A 14631-nucleotide genomic window follows, 5' to 3' on the forward strand; every position below is an offset into this window, starting at 1 on the left:
AGGGCTGCAGCCGCACCGCGGAGGGCCGGATCTCGTTTACGTCTTGGAAATCTGCCGGGAAAAGGGACCACTAATCTTCCTACCCCACTCGCCTCCGCCCATCCGGCAGGGGCTGGGCGGACCACAGCCTCCCGGAGTAGCGGCCCTGCCTCCCCAGCTTCTGCGGAGTTGTTTTGTTTTGTTTTGGGTTTTGCTTCCTGCCAGAGGCTCCAGGCACTGGGACTTAGGGGAGAGGCTGCCAAACTGAGAAGCGGACGCTTGTTCTCAACACGAGCAAAACAAAACTAAAAGTAACCTTGTAGTATTGTTTACAAAGACGCCCGGTAAAATGTAAACAGTGAACTTGAATCTGTATTGCTTGGCGGGCGAGCGGGCAAAGCCCACTTCACAAGTACCTGTTGTAATGTGAATGTTTACTCTTCATTTCTGGCCAGGTTTGGGGAGGGAATGGGGATGGGAAAGTTAATTGGGATGTTAACTTTCCGATTACTTAGAGACCTTTTAGCTATTTATTTTATTGTTGGAAGGAAAAAAAAGAAAAAGGAAAAGAAAATGAAATAAGCCCAAACTAAGAAAAGCATCAAGGGCAACGCTAGAAGAACTTAGATAGCTGACTGGTAACATGAAGGAGATGTCACCGGATAGGTCTCCCATGGACAAGTCTTTCGTTTGCTACAAGAACTTTCCCAAGAAGCTAAAAGGGCTGCAAAGAGATGTAAATGATTGTGAATAGGAATGATTATACACTGTGTAAAATGCACTTTTGTTTGCTATATTCCTTTAGAGTCTTAGGTAATTTGCTGGAAAACGAACTGTTGTTCTGGTGTGACCTGCTTAAGTTAAAAAAAAAAGTTGTAGTGTCATCAGGGCTGTAAAATTTTTACCTTTCATTTTTCTCCTTCCCTGTTCAGAATTAGCATGGCATTTTAAATATTGATGTTCTTGTTCCCAGCATGCCTGTTTTAAGACAAAGAATTTTAAAAAGCTGTCTACATTAAATTATGAATCTAGTCCAAATAATATTTTCTCATTAAAATATGTAAATCCAAATTTCAGTTTTGTGTGTTTTTGAAGAGTTGCTGCAAACAATAACTTTACAAAAGATAGATGTAGTGCTTCTCTAAGCATGATTTTTATAATACACTGAATAGTCTCTTTCATATCTTATTTTTAAAATAGTCAAATCTCTTCTTATGCACTTGCAGACTGGTGGAGAAATGATTCAAATGGACTCCTGAAGCAGAGGGAAAGAGGAAACTATTTCTAGAATAGATCAGGTGCACAGGTGTAGTGCTGAAAAACTGTCATTAAAAATTGCAATACTTTCTATGTATTTTTGTCTACCTTAAAATTTACATTTTACAAAATATACTGAATGTAAGGTTTATGTAGAAATCAGATAGAGGCTATATGTAGATATAAAAAGTAAAAACAGACTTGTTTACTCAGTGCTCCTATTCTGATGCATCTTATTTAGAGTATTCATTTCCTTGCTCCTTTAAATTATTTCAGTTGTGGAAATTTTCATTTTCAGAAGTTACCTAGAAGTTCACCTTGCATGTCAAGAAACCTGTTCACTTTGAATAGAACAGATTTCTTTTCACTCCTTCATGTGGGAAAATAATGCTCGATGCATTTATTTTAAGGAAGTGAATGAAGTTAATTTAAGTGCTTAACTCTAAGTATTTGCTTTTCTTCAGATTTTTGCAGAGAATTACAATTTGCCAAGGATTTATGGCTCAAGGCCAACTGAAACTTTACTGAAAGGGTCACAATATTTCCAGAGCGAGGTGTGTATTCAACTAATGAAGTTACAAGACAAAGAAAAACTTAAATGGTGATTAACACTTTACTTTACTGTGTAATATGATTAAACAAAGACCTTTGTGCAGTACAGAGAAACCCACACAAAAATCATGATCACTATATTCCATAAGGAGAATCCTTAGCACCTGCGACCCTTACATATTTAGAGGGTTATCTGGAAAAAAAAAATTAGGATTAATGCAAAGGGTAATTAATCCTGTTGTGACCATTTTTTAAAAGGAAGGATCCCACACACAGCCAAAAAAAAAAAAAGTGGAAAATAAATGAATCATTGGACTGATTAAAATGCATGAAGCTACTAAAGCTCGTCAGACAGGGGACAACTAAACTCATTCATCAAGCCCAATTCACAATTATATCAACAAGATCAGCAAAAGAAAGCCTGGAAAACTTATCCACCCCTGGCTAGGAAACTCTTGAAACTTTGTTCTTAACAAGACATCATCTACATTTAAAAAATTAAATACATTGTCATCATTTCCTGAAAAATAAAATGAAGGCCATTTCTGGAATATTCTAATCTCACTGAATTTACTAACACTGAATTCAAACTGGGAATGAAGGGCTAACGTGGGCCTTAAACATTTTATAAATTATCAGCTTAGATAATCAGGTAGAATATTTGTCCTATAATAGGCAGTAGAATGTATATATATAAATGTACACATACATACACTTAATAAATGGGAGTAAGATGCAGATGCTATTTCTGATTTTTAGCAAAGGAGTGATTTCAACTCACTATCTGAAAATGTTCTTTTCAGCTAGTAAGCTCGTCATGGTGTATTGCAAAGAATGAAATAACTTGGGAATTGAGAGCCCTCCTTTTACAACTGCAAACATCTTTTCTCAAAGTTGAATGAGTAAAGTAAAAAATCCACTGATGATATTTTGACCTTGATTAGAAATCCAAAGGCAGTCCAAACAACACGTCTCCACCCTGCTCCATCCCCAGCTTTGAGACTTATGCCCTGTTTAGCTGAAGTGCCCCCACAAACAAGGAAGTTTATAACTATGATACCTTCAATGGCTCTCTTTGTCATGTTAAATCTTTTCACCTGGCTCAAGTCCAAAGTCAATACACACAGCTTTAAAATAAAACTGGAAGAGACAACACCATGCAGTGAGGTGTACATTCGGGGGTCTTATCCTAAAGATCCAGTTAACTTATATTTCCTATTTTGCAAATTTGGGCCTTTTTAAAATTTAGGTTTTTGATTTGGAAACTTGGCTGTCCTATTACTTTTGGTTTTTAACATGATTCTGTACTCGACTGTGTTTTTTAAATGGCCTTCTCTGTGATTGGGGGAAATGCTTACACAATGGATGAATTTTGTACACTTTCTCAAGAGAGAAGCTGCAGAAATTCTCACTGTTCCTGTTGCCTGAATTGGGGATTTGAGAAGCCTGAAGACTAGCAGGAGCATTGCTAGTAAATGAGCCTTAGAATGGTTTAAATATTATAGCAGCGAGTTTAATTCCTTTAATAGATGAGAACATTGAGTGTCTTGGAAGCATAAATCTGGCCAGGTGCTGGAATGGGGTGAAGTTGAGGAGTGGGTGGGAGGAAGAAGCCAATGGAGTGCCGCAAACAGAAGGTTTTACATTAGTGTATGCAAGGTTGGGGTGGGGGCATGGTTTATACATTTACCAATGTAAACTCCCTTTTTAAAAGGTATCCATTTAAGAAATGAAAAGGATCAGGATCTGCTCTAAAATTCTTAATATAAATGTCAATTAATTTTTTTTCCCCTGAAGCCACATATGCACAGAGACACCCAAACAAAAACAAAACAAAAACAATCCAACCCACCGGCTGTGAAGGCTCAAAGGGGATGCATTTGTTTCGTTTAAACTAACAACAAATTATCTAATTAATATGTTTCAATTACAGCATGAAAGGCACAGCCCCTGGACCGCCCGCCGTGGGGGCACAATAGCCTCAGAGCCCACTCTAGGAATTTACAATAACTTCACATCTGTTTCTTTATTTTCCACTTTTTGAGTCTAAAACTCTTCTCAAGATCACTTCAAACCACAGACTGAGTTATGAAATATGTCCCAGTGTTAAAGGGGGATGAAACTTTGCCCACGATGCTTCATTTGCAAGCAAAAAAGTGAAAGCCCATTGAAGAGCATTAAACAAATATATTAGAATTCTGTCACTTTATGCAATTGAGTAGATCAAATGAAGGGTCCCGGCCACTTCATTCACTCTCATTCACTCGAATAGAAAATGCAAAGAATAGCAACCCGAGACTGGGCCACCGATGTAGATTTAGCTCCTTTTTACTGGGAGACAAAAAGGCTGAATTTTCACAAACACATTGCTGACTCGGGGACTAGGAAACCGGCACTGGAACCCCTTTGGAATTTAAATTCATTTTATCTTCCTCTCTCTTTGCGGAGATCTGTTTGCACTACAGTGCAAGATGCAGCAGGCATCCTTTGGCTTCTGAAAAAATGGGGGAGGGGAAGAAAGTGAGTGGGGGTGGTGATGTGGGCCTCAGGATTCCCAAGAAGCTCTTTGGTGGTCAACTAACACTCAGGTCTGAGATAACTCTAAATAAATCTTGATTTACATCAATATAAGCATCATTATATCACACATATCTCCAAGTCTCTTACCTCCTTGCTTGGCATAGATTACATAAAACAGCTTGTTTTCAAAGACCTGAATTGCATCTGGGTCAACTGTTTTCTTCAACTAGTATCTGGTCAGTGATGTTACAACAGATTTGAAACCTGAGCTGTCAACCTCACCTGGTCAATTCTCTCTCTCTTTCTCTCCCACCCTCCTACACACCCCACTTTCTGATAACTACTCCGAGCACCATGATGGTAAACTTGTGTAAAAATCAAGAGAGGAGATACTCTTTGGTTAGAATTTCCAAGTCAGAATCCTCCTACATTTTCCATTCCCATTCTCGGGGCGGGGGCGGGGGGGGGGGGCAGGCAAGCCGCATGTGCCAGTGGTAATTGAGATAATTTTGTGGCAATACTTCTATCCTGTGTCTTTTATGGCTGACATTTTTATTTTGGTGAACTTTATAGACTTTTTACTTGTCAACATCTTAGAAAGCTTACAGTGACTGTTAAGAGCTGCTTCTAGAGGCAAAGCAGGGCACAATAAAGAAGCAGACTTCTCAGCTTTCAAGGTGTGATTACAGAGGAATGAACCAGTTTTTCTCAAATTTGAAGTCTAAATGAGATCTGATCTGAAGGAGAAAGTGTTTGGAGGGTTTTCTATTGCATTTCAAAATTTTGCCTGGTACTTATCCCAGGTATGTCAAAACCTTGAACATTTTTCAGCTTAGCTTCAAGATCTGTAAGGTCAGATTTAAGATTCTTCATTTAATTTGTGGCATTGGTATCTGGAACTAGGGATGGGAGGTGGCTCACACCTACAGATACAAAAAAGATACTGAAGAAATAGTTGGCTGTTTTATAACCATAAGCTAACAAACTCACTGAAACTAATAATAAAGTAATCAGAAACTATCCATGAAAAATTTTAGCTGGCTAAATAAAACCTTCCTTGGAAGGTGTTCCTTATGGAAATTTTCAAGAATATATGGACAAACGGTTCTTCTTTGCAGGCAGCCTCCTTTTGCCTGTGTCTGCAAATAACCGATGTCCAATCAGTTGCAAGCTTTTGAAGGAACAAACTGGGAGCATTAATTAGAGCAGATTAAGCTCACAGATAAAAAGCATTCTTTAAGTATCTGTTGTTTAGAGGCACTGTGATTCTGATTCATGCTTTGTAGTCTGTATATTTTTATTTACTCAGTTAATTTCTTCCCCAGGGTGTTCCCTGTTGACTGGGTTTACTAAGGTATACAGTATAGAAAGAGTTGTTGGTTTGCAGAAATAAATGTTTCCAAACTCTGCTTTTGCTAGATTTCTCTCCCCTCCTTCGTGAAATACAATGTATTGGTCTGATGATTCCAGCACACAGCAACATATAGAGAAACTGTTCAGTAAAGGATCTGAATTTTGTGCCACTTAGAGGAAGCTTAGTATTTACTAAGTAGTATCTAGAGCATTTTGCATTAATTAGAGCAGCTCCTTGGAGAGACATTACATCCAAGAATGGTTTCACACAACAGGAAAACTCCGAGCATCTGAACTCCCCCACTAGACCTGCTACAGTGAAACACAGAGCAGCAAATGTCTGGCTCACTTGGAAATACCAATATATATTTTATTTATTTACATACATTTGATAGACTGAAGGCCTATATCTAAAACAATAAAAAAGATCATTGGAAAGCTCCCCATCACCCTGGGTACCATGATATTTATGTCAACTACAAAAACAACAACAACAAATGTGACACAATGGTCTGTCTCAAGATACCTACCATGATTTCATATTGGAGAAAAACTGATAAATGACTACCCAACTCTCTCATGTTCAATGGATTAGTCAGACTGAACCAAATATTTCTGTGGCTGCCTGGAAGATACAGTTCTCATCCTTGTGGTGAGTGTTGGTGGACAGGGAGAGGGCAAGCAGAACAGGCAAGGATGACATTTTATGACTATCAGATTAGTCCAGATCGTGTATATGCAATGATTTCTGTCCCCACCATAGAACAATTAACTGAATGAACAGGAATTCTGAAAATAGTCCTGTTAGTTTAGCTTAGGTAAAAACCCTATGCCTTTTTTCTAGGTGTCAGTAAATGAGCGTATTGACTATAGGCTTCAGCTGTGATACTCAGGTTGTACAATTAAAACATGTGAAATGCATTTAAATTTACTTGTGGCTTTAATAAAAGAACCCTTTCCATAAAACAAGAAAATGAAAATGATTAACTTTGACACAGAAATATAAACAGCAATTTGATTAATTATATTGCTAATTATTCTTTGCTGTGTAGCCAAACATTATCCAATTCTTAAAATGACAGATGCTGAATAAATCATATAAAATAATTACTTGGAATTTCACTGCAGTGAGAAATGGTGGAGTTTATGGAGAGATTTATATTGATTCCTAAATATATAATTGGTTTGTTCTGTTCTATTCCATTTAGAAACCTAGTCTTCACTGTAAAAATACTACAACTATATTAATTTTTTTCTATATTTTCCCTATGCTATTTTAAAATAATCCATTTCTCCTTTCAATATTTTCCATAATTATAATCAGTATACTAATTTGTATATCTTGCTTTTCCCTAACATTATATCATAAGTATTTACCATGTTTTCATAACATAGTTTTCATAAACGTCTATTTTAGTATTTGTATAGCATACCAATTGAGTGGAATACTAAATGCCTAATTTGGGCACTTTGAATGTTTTTAGGTTTTGTTTGTTTTTGCTAATACAAAGATTGTTGTGGCGAACATCATTCATACCTAACTAAACACTGTTTCCAACTATGTAAAATATATTTATGCTGTTATATGGAATTCCCTAACAGCTCCCTACAAATTCAATAATATAATTTAACTTAGGATTTCAGCTTTGTTATTTGTCCATTGCTATTTGTCCTCTTTCTGGGACCCAGAGCAATATTGCCTCAACTTAGAATCAAAAGACACTGAATGTTAAGAGTTGGAAGGTCCTGAGAAATTCCAGGTAAACCAATTCCTTTATTTCACTCATTCGGAGAATCCCCCTAATACATTCCTTTATCTACATCCAAATAATTTAACAGCACCAAAGTCAGGTTCTGAAAATAAAAGTTCAGTCTTAAATGCAGACATATGCCACTAAAAATCAGAAATCACAAAGGTACTGAAATTGTCAAAATGAAGACTTTTATCTGATAATGTAGGCTCACGTCATTTTAAGGCAGTTTATACAGCATAGCAAGCTGCAAACTTTTTAAGTGGGGGCCTTGGGTAGGTTGTGTAACAAGAGGGAATGGTCACTGCTAAGTCCCAGGTCTAAAGATCAAGAGATCTACCCTCAATATGAACCATTTCTTAATTTCTTGATACCCTTCCTGAAACTGAAAGCAAACAGTCTTCCAGGCAGACTGCCACAAGTCTAGACAGTCCAGGCCCACAGCAGGTGTGACTATGTCATTTCTTCAATTGCTATGACATGGCTAATTCTCAAGATGGGAGATGGTAGGAGTGGGCTGGGAGGGGGGAAATGGCAAAGAAGGGCAAGTAATCGGAGTTTCAGATTTTGTCTCCTTATCATGGCATTTCATTTTGCCCTTTCTTTTTTTTTTTTTTTTTCACTTTGCCCTTTCTTATATGACACTTTCATGTCTGATTTCCCCACTCCAGGTTCTTGAGATCTTAATTATTTTTAATAAATTTGTTTTTAACCATGTAAGACATGACACAGGTGTTGGTCAAGTACTTGTCGATGGGAGAACAACCAGGTAGCCTGGAGCAGACCCAGAAAGAATAAACGTGAAAAGTGCCAAAAGTAGTGGCTACACCTGAAACCAATCTCCTGAATTGGAATAAATGTTTTTTGGTCTTGGAACCAAAGGAATTTGTTCATAATTACTTTTCCATAGTCTCCCAACCACCATTCCCAGAGCTGATCACTCCTACCCTCAGCTTGGTTCACTTGACACAAAAAGGAGAGATATAAGAGGAGGGAAAGAGGAAGGCTGAGAGAAAGCAGACAAAATGGATGAAAATCTGATGTCTCTGTTAGCATGGTTCTTTAAAAGTGTCCCCTAGGACATCTCAACACATGTCCTTTTAATTCAGCTCAAGCCAATTCAAACTCAGTCTGATTAAATCCAATTGCTAAGCAGTACCTGCACAAACAAGATCTTGCAAGAAAATACTTTGATCAGAAGATCTGAGTTTGAGTCCTAGTTTTATCACCTTTTACCTAAATGGGTCTGAGCAATTCTGAGCTCTCAGTTAACTGTCTCTCATGGAGAATAAGGGTTCGCTCGAAGGCTTGTCTCAATGATCAAGTGGAGCAAAGGAGATGAAAGTGTTTTGAAGGGTCCTGTAAACTTAAGTTACTATTACTGTCTGTGATAGAGAAATAGTAAAATAAAAATAGCTATCAGAAATTGTCTTGCCTGAGAGGAATTTAGCCTTAAGCTCTTCAGGACAGATTACAGAGGGGAAGGTCTATTTTTCATACCATTTTTTAAGCCCCACATTTTTACTGTCTGCCCTTCTCTTCCCATACCCACGAAGTAACCTGGAAGTGACAATGGGGTGTTATGGCAAGGGAAATTGGGGCTGCTTTTTTGTATATTCTCCCAAATTGGGCCTTTTCACAGATTTAAAGATATGATGTTGACAAACTGTTAAGATTGTTAAAAGACAGGACAGGAAACAGTGTGACAGCCAGGCACATAAAGATGGCAAACATAAAAATTAGGGCACTTTTAGTCTTCTTTTCCCCAGCAACAAATGGCTCACACTATTTCCCTGACACTTTAAGAATTCAATCAATGCTTATATAGCATTTACCATGTGCCAGGTAGTGTTCTAAGTTCTTTACAAACAGTAATTCATTTAACCCTAACAACAACCTTATGAGATAGGTGCTTTTCATGATGTCCATTTTATAGATGAAAATATTGAGGCAGTGGGCATTTAAACTAATTTGCCCGACGTTACCCAGCTAGTAAATGGTGTCAATGTCCAACTGACTCTCAGTAAAATCTGGTTTAATATCAAGCTCCTTTTGTTATTGATGATACAGTTCACAAGATTTCTTAGACTCAAGGGCTCTACTAAGCTCATTAAGGTGTGCAGAGGGAGAAGGAGGGTCACCCTCTGCCAGCTTTAAACTGACTGTCTCAGACACAAAATGATTTTTGCAGCTGCTAATCTAATTATTCATTTGTTACTTCTCTTACTGTCCCAGATTTGCTGTGAGTTATGAGTCACTAAACTGCATTTTTTCCTAAACTACCTTCTATTTAACTCATGTGGCTGGGGTGGGGGGGAGAAACAATACCTCAACAAAACCAGAAATACCCCTCTATGCTAGTTCACAGAAATATTTGATCTTTGATCTCAGTCAGATCATAGACCAAAAAAGTCACCATGGAATACCACCATTTTAAGATTTTATTTATTTGAGAGAGTGAGCGAGCAAGCGAGAGTGAGAGAGAGCACAAGCCGGGGGGGCGAGGGGTGGGGAAGAGGCAGAGGCAGAGGGAGAAGCAGACTCCTTGCTGAGCAGGGAGCCCCACACAGGGCTCGATCCCAGGACCCCAGGATCATGATCTGAGCCGAAGGCAGACACTCAACTGACAGCCACCCAGGCACCCTGAAAAAAATGGATCTTAAGGTATATTCAACCAACCTGGATCCATGTAAGATTAACTCAAATCCTTTGGGAATGAAAGCAGCTAATATGAAATCTAGGCAGGGATGTGCTCTAGTAGTTGTAAGAAAATTCCTGACCTGTGTGTCTTTTTCTTCCCTTACAGTCTGTGTCAGCTGGCAAAATAAATCAGTAGGGGGAAGAAGTACCACTTTTGTACATACACTATAATTTTAGAAAGTAGGAAAAAGGAAGGGAGAGAGGGAGGAAAAAAGGAAGGAAAAGGTTAGGGGTAACTTTCTATTTCAGTAAATATAATTTTGTTTGTTATTGATGGAACCAAATACTGATGTTTTGATGTTCACATTTCTTTAGTGGTACTTTTGAAAAGTTTGCTTGAGTCCTCACATATCTTCTTCAATCCAACTACCAGGAGACTGGCATTGACATATATTTTATAGGTATGCATTTTACGAAGGTTATGTGTCTTTGTGCTTACTATCTAGCTCTGGCCTCCTTTTTGATCACCTGCCTCAGTTATAAGTGACTCCTGAGGAAACAGTTTGTTTTCATACATGGGTAGTGGGCTCCCAGGATGCTGTGTGTTTGGAGTCTCTCAGCCTTTTCCTAACAGAGTCTGTGATTGGGTTGGAGATAGCTGGTGAAGCTCACTCATGCTTTTTGATCACCTCACCCCAGTTTTGTGGTTTGACTTGCCAAATAAAGATTTATAACCTGTGTTTCTGGCTTCTCTGTACTGCAGATGAGCCCCCACTACAATAGGCTCTGGGATTACCACTCAAATGACCAGGCTTAGTCCTTGAGTATTTCAGCCCCTCATCTTTAAAGGTGGATCCACCTGCAAAGCTCAGGGTCCTTTTTGCATCTTTCTCTCTTATTCTGTTCTACTTCCACCTGAGTTTCAAAATATGCACCCATGCAGGGCTTAGCCAGTCAACTGCCAGTACTCTGGTGTTGGTGTCTGTGAATGTCCATATTCCCTGGGGCTCAGCAGATGGCACAGGAAAGGGAACACTGGGAGAAGATGCTTTTAGATATTAAATAATCTAGTTAGGAGATGGTCTTGTTTTGCCTTCATTTACTGACTTTCTTATGGAAAAAATGAAATCTGCTGCCACTTTGGAGTAGAAGTTTTCTGTGATGGTTTCTGCTGCAATGTGTTAGGTTTATTTTTCAGAGTGATACTGATATTGATACCACCAACTTGGTGGTAACTGAAAATTCATATGCGGTTGGGGAGGCTGACTCAATGACCCTCCCTGAACCTTTTAAAAGTATCCTGTTTTGGAACCAATAAACTTGGCAAAGCAGTAAGCTTTTATTTCTTTTTTCCTAATTGTTCAAAGCAACATGTGTGGTCCTATATGGCATATGCTACATGTCATTAATCTGCATAAAATGGCCTCAAAGCAGAGGAGAAGGAGAATGACATTTTCATAATTTATCGTTTGGGTACGATCTCCTTAACCAACTGAGCCACCCAGGCGCCCTGGGTACGATCTCCTAAAATGAAAATAATAGCACTATTCCTAAAGGGGCTATATAAGAGCATGGAATCAAGGATTTAAAGAGGGGGCATCAAGCAAACCACTGAAACTCTCTGAGCCCTCTTTTTTCCTCTAAAAAAAATGAGAGTTATATTAGAAATGTTGAGCTGGGGGCACCTGGGTGGCTCAGTTGGTTAGGTGTCTGCCTTCTGCTCAGGTCGTGATCCCAGGGGCCTGGGATTGAGCCACAAGCCCCACGTCGTTGGGCTCTCTGCTCAGCATGGAGCCTGCTTCCTCCTCTCCCTCTGCTGCTCCCCCGGCTTGTGCTCTCTCTCTCTGTCAAATAAATAAATAAAATCTTAAAAAAAAAGAAATGTGGAGCTGGTTATATTTACCTATCCTCTCAGCTCCAAATTCAGCCCTCTATACTTTGTTCTGAAAACTTTATTTCCCAAACTCCTTTGCCATCCGACTTCCTGTGAGTCTCTGCAAACAGAAACTTGGGTTGGGTGCTGAGTGTACATGTACTACGTGATTCATATATGCTATTCTCTTTTAGTCCTCACGGCAAACTTATGAAGTAATTCTCATTACACAAACAGGGAAACTAATACCTAAAGGAGTTAATAAGTTTTCTGGTAAGTGGCTGAATAAGATTCAAACTCAGTTTCCACCTGACTCTAGATTCAGTGCTATTCTGCTGCCATGGTAACATATTAGCTTGTCCTTCAAAAAACATTTACTGAAGGGGCGCCTGGGTGGCTCAGTTGTTAAGCAACTGCCTTCGGCTCAGGTCATGGTCCCAGGGTCCTGGGATCGAGTCCCATATCGGGCTCTCTCCTCTGTGGGAAGCCTGCTTCTCCCTCTCCCACTCCCCCTGCTTGTGTTCCCTCTCTCACTGTGTCTCTCTCTGTCAAATAAATAAATAAAATCTTTAAAAAAAAAAAAAAAAACATTTACTGAATAGGATACCATCGTGGCTACTGTGACAAACAGAAGGAAGTAATGGTGAAATAATTAATAGAAAGGGATGGATTTGAAAAAACATACCCAATAAATAAGAGGACATGATGATTGACTAGTGAGAGTGGGAGGTACCAGGAAGGAGAGGTACGAATCAAAAGAATTAAATGGCAATTCAGTTAGTCAGGATTCCTTGGATTTCGAGTAACAGACACCTAATTCAACCTGATAGTTCTATTCTAACAAAAGTCCCAGGAAGGAGTATGGTTGTTTCTCCTTGGGTCATCTGCCCATCCCTAAACCAATCACTTTTGCTGAGGAGATACAGTACTCTGATTGGGTCATATCCAATCCCTAGGGCCCACAGAGGCAGGTCTGCTACACAGAATCCTTCAGAGCAGGATCGTTATAGAATGCTCACTATACAATGACTCTAAAGATTCAAGCCTGGTTAACTAGAAATGGATGGAAGTAAGGGTGGTTGAGAGCAAGTGACTATGGGAATAAAATACTGAGTTAAGTAAGGTAATGACCTGCTAAACTTGCACCAGCTCGAAAAAGATGCAACCTAATCTTGAAGATATCCAGTCAAAATCTGAAAACACTCCCATGTTTCTCCAGAAATTTTAAATCTTTAACTTTAGAGGTAAAAGTGCGGGGCACCTGGGTGGCTCAGTTGGTTAAGTGTTGGACTTGTGATTTTGGTCCGGGTGGTGGTCTCATGGGTCGTGGGATGGAGCCCCGCAAGTCAGCTTGGGATTCTATCCCTCTGCCCCTCCCCAAACTTGTGCTCTCTCACTCTCTCTCTTTCTCTCTCAAATGAATGAATAAATCTTAAAGAAAATAAAGTTAAAGGTGTGAATTCTAGGAATTGAGGATCATCCACTGGTATCAAAAGTTTAGTGACAGGGACAAAACAAATAACGACTAAACTTACAGATTCTGTATCTCACTTATAGGGTGAGATTTTTCATGAATGCACAAATTAATGGTTCAGGTAATGCCATTTTCATAAAGCTCATGGTTTTCCAGCTTTGAGCTAAAATGGGGGTTGAAGATTATAGTCCCTGAGCCAAATCCAGCCTACCACCTGTTTTTCTACAGCCCGTGAACTAAAAATAACACCTTAAATACCTGAAAAAATAAAAAACTAAGTATATTTCATGACTACATGAAAATTATACGAAATTCAAACTTTAGTGCTCATAAAGGGTTGTTGGAATACAGCCATATTCATTCATTTATATATTATCTGTGTTACTGCTTTTGTGTACTATAGCAGAGTTAATTTGCAACAGAGATCACATTTTAGACACTTTGTGCAAAGCCTAAAATATTTATATTTTCTCTCTTTAAGAAAAACGTTTGCCAACCTGATAGCTAAAAACTTGGAGTGCCAGTTGGTCTCTGAGGTCTTTGCTATCATTCCTACATTTATTGGGTGGTAAATTAGCCTCAAATCTGGCAAAAGGTCAAGATGATGTCTAGATTTTCATCAATAATCCATTTGTGAATTTGGGGGCTATTAACAAATTTATATAAAGCCTGTTACAAAACTTGGATCAAACATTAGAAGTCTGTCACAACTCTATGTTCTTATACTTCTCTAGTTGCTCAAGGGATCATCTATTTTTATAGACTGTATAGTTTACAAAGTACTACTAAACACATGATTGGTTTGGTATGATATGTAAAATACTACATAGTTAGTTTTTGGTAAGGCCTGACCTCTCCTGGGTATAACATTTGCTAGGGATTAGCTGACTGAAATAAGATAGTAAATAAAAAATGAATACATTTAGGAACCACATTACTTGATTACTTGTTATGTTATGTGAGCACATTCTAAGTGGAATGGAAATTGGTTGCCTTTCTAGCATCTATTCTTTCCAAAGCCTCCAGTTTCAGTTTGGGAATGCACGAGATAATAAGAGGTAGGGATTTCTGGGGCGCCTGGGTGGCTCAGTTGGTTAAGCGACTGCCTTCAGCTCAGGTCATGATCCTGGAGTCCCGGAATCGAGTCCCGCATCGGGCTCCCTGCTCGGCAGGGAGTCTGCTTCTCCCTCTGACCCTCCTCCCTCTCATGCTCTCTGTCTCTCATTCTCTCT

At 38.9% G+C, this 14631-nt stretch overlaps 1 long non-coding RNA gene across 1 annotated transcript in view; it reads right to left on the reverse strand.

Moving 5' to 3' along the window:
• The window catches only part of LOC118003095, a 307841-nt gene that overhangs the window by 88139 nt on the left and 205071 nt on the right, over positions 1 to 14631 (reverse strand). The gene's annotated exons all lie outside the window — the stretch shown is intronic.

This window comes from Mirounga leonina, unplaced genomic scaffold (genome assembly GCF_011800145.1).
Source record: "Mirounga leonina isolate KUSES-001 unplaced genomic scaffold, KU_Mleo_1.0 Mir_91, whole genome shotgun sequence".
Lineage (NCBI taxonomy): Eukaryota > Metazoa > Chordata > Mammalia > Carnivora > Phocidae > Mirounga > Mirounga leonina.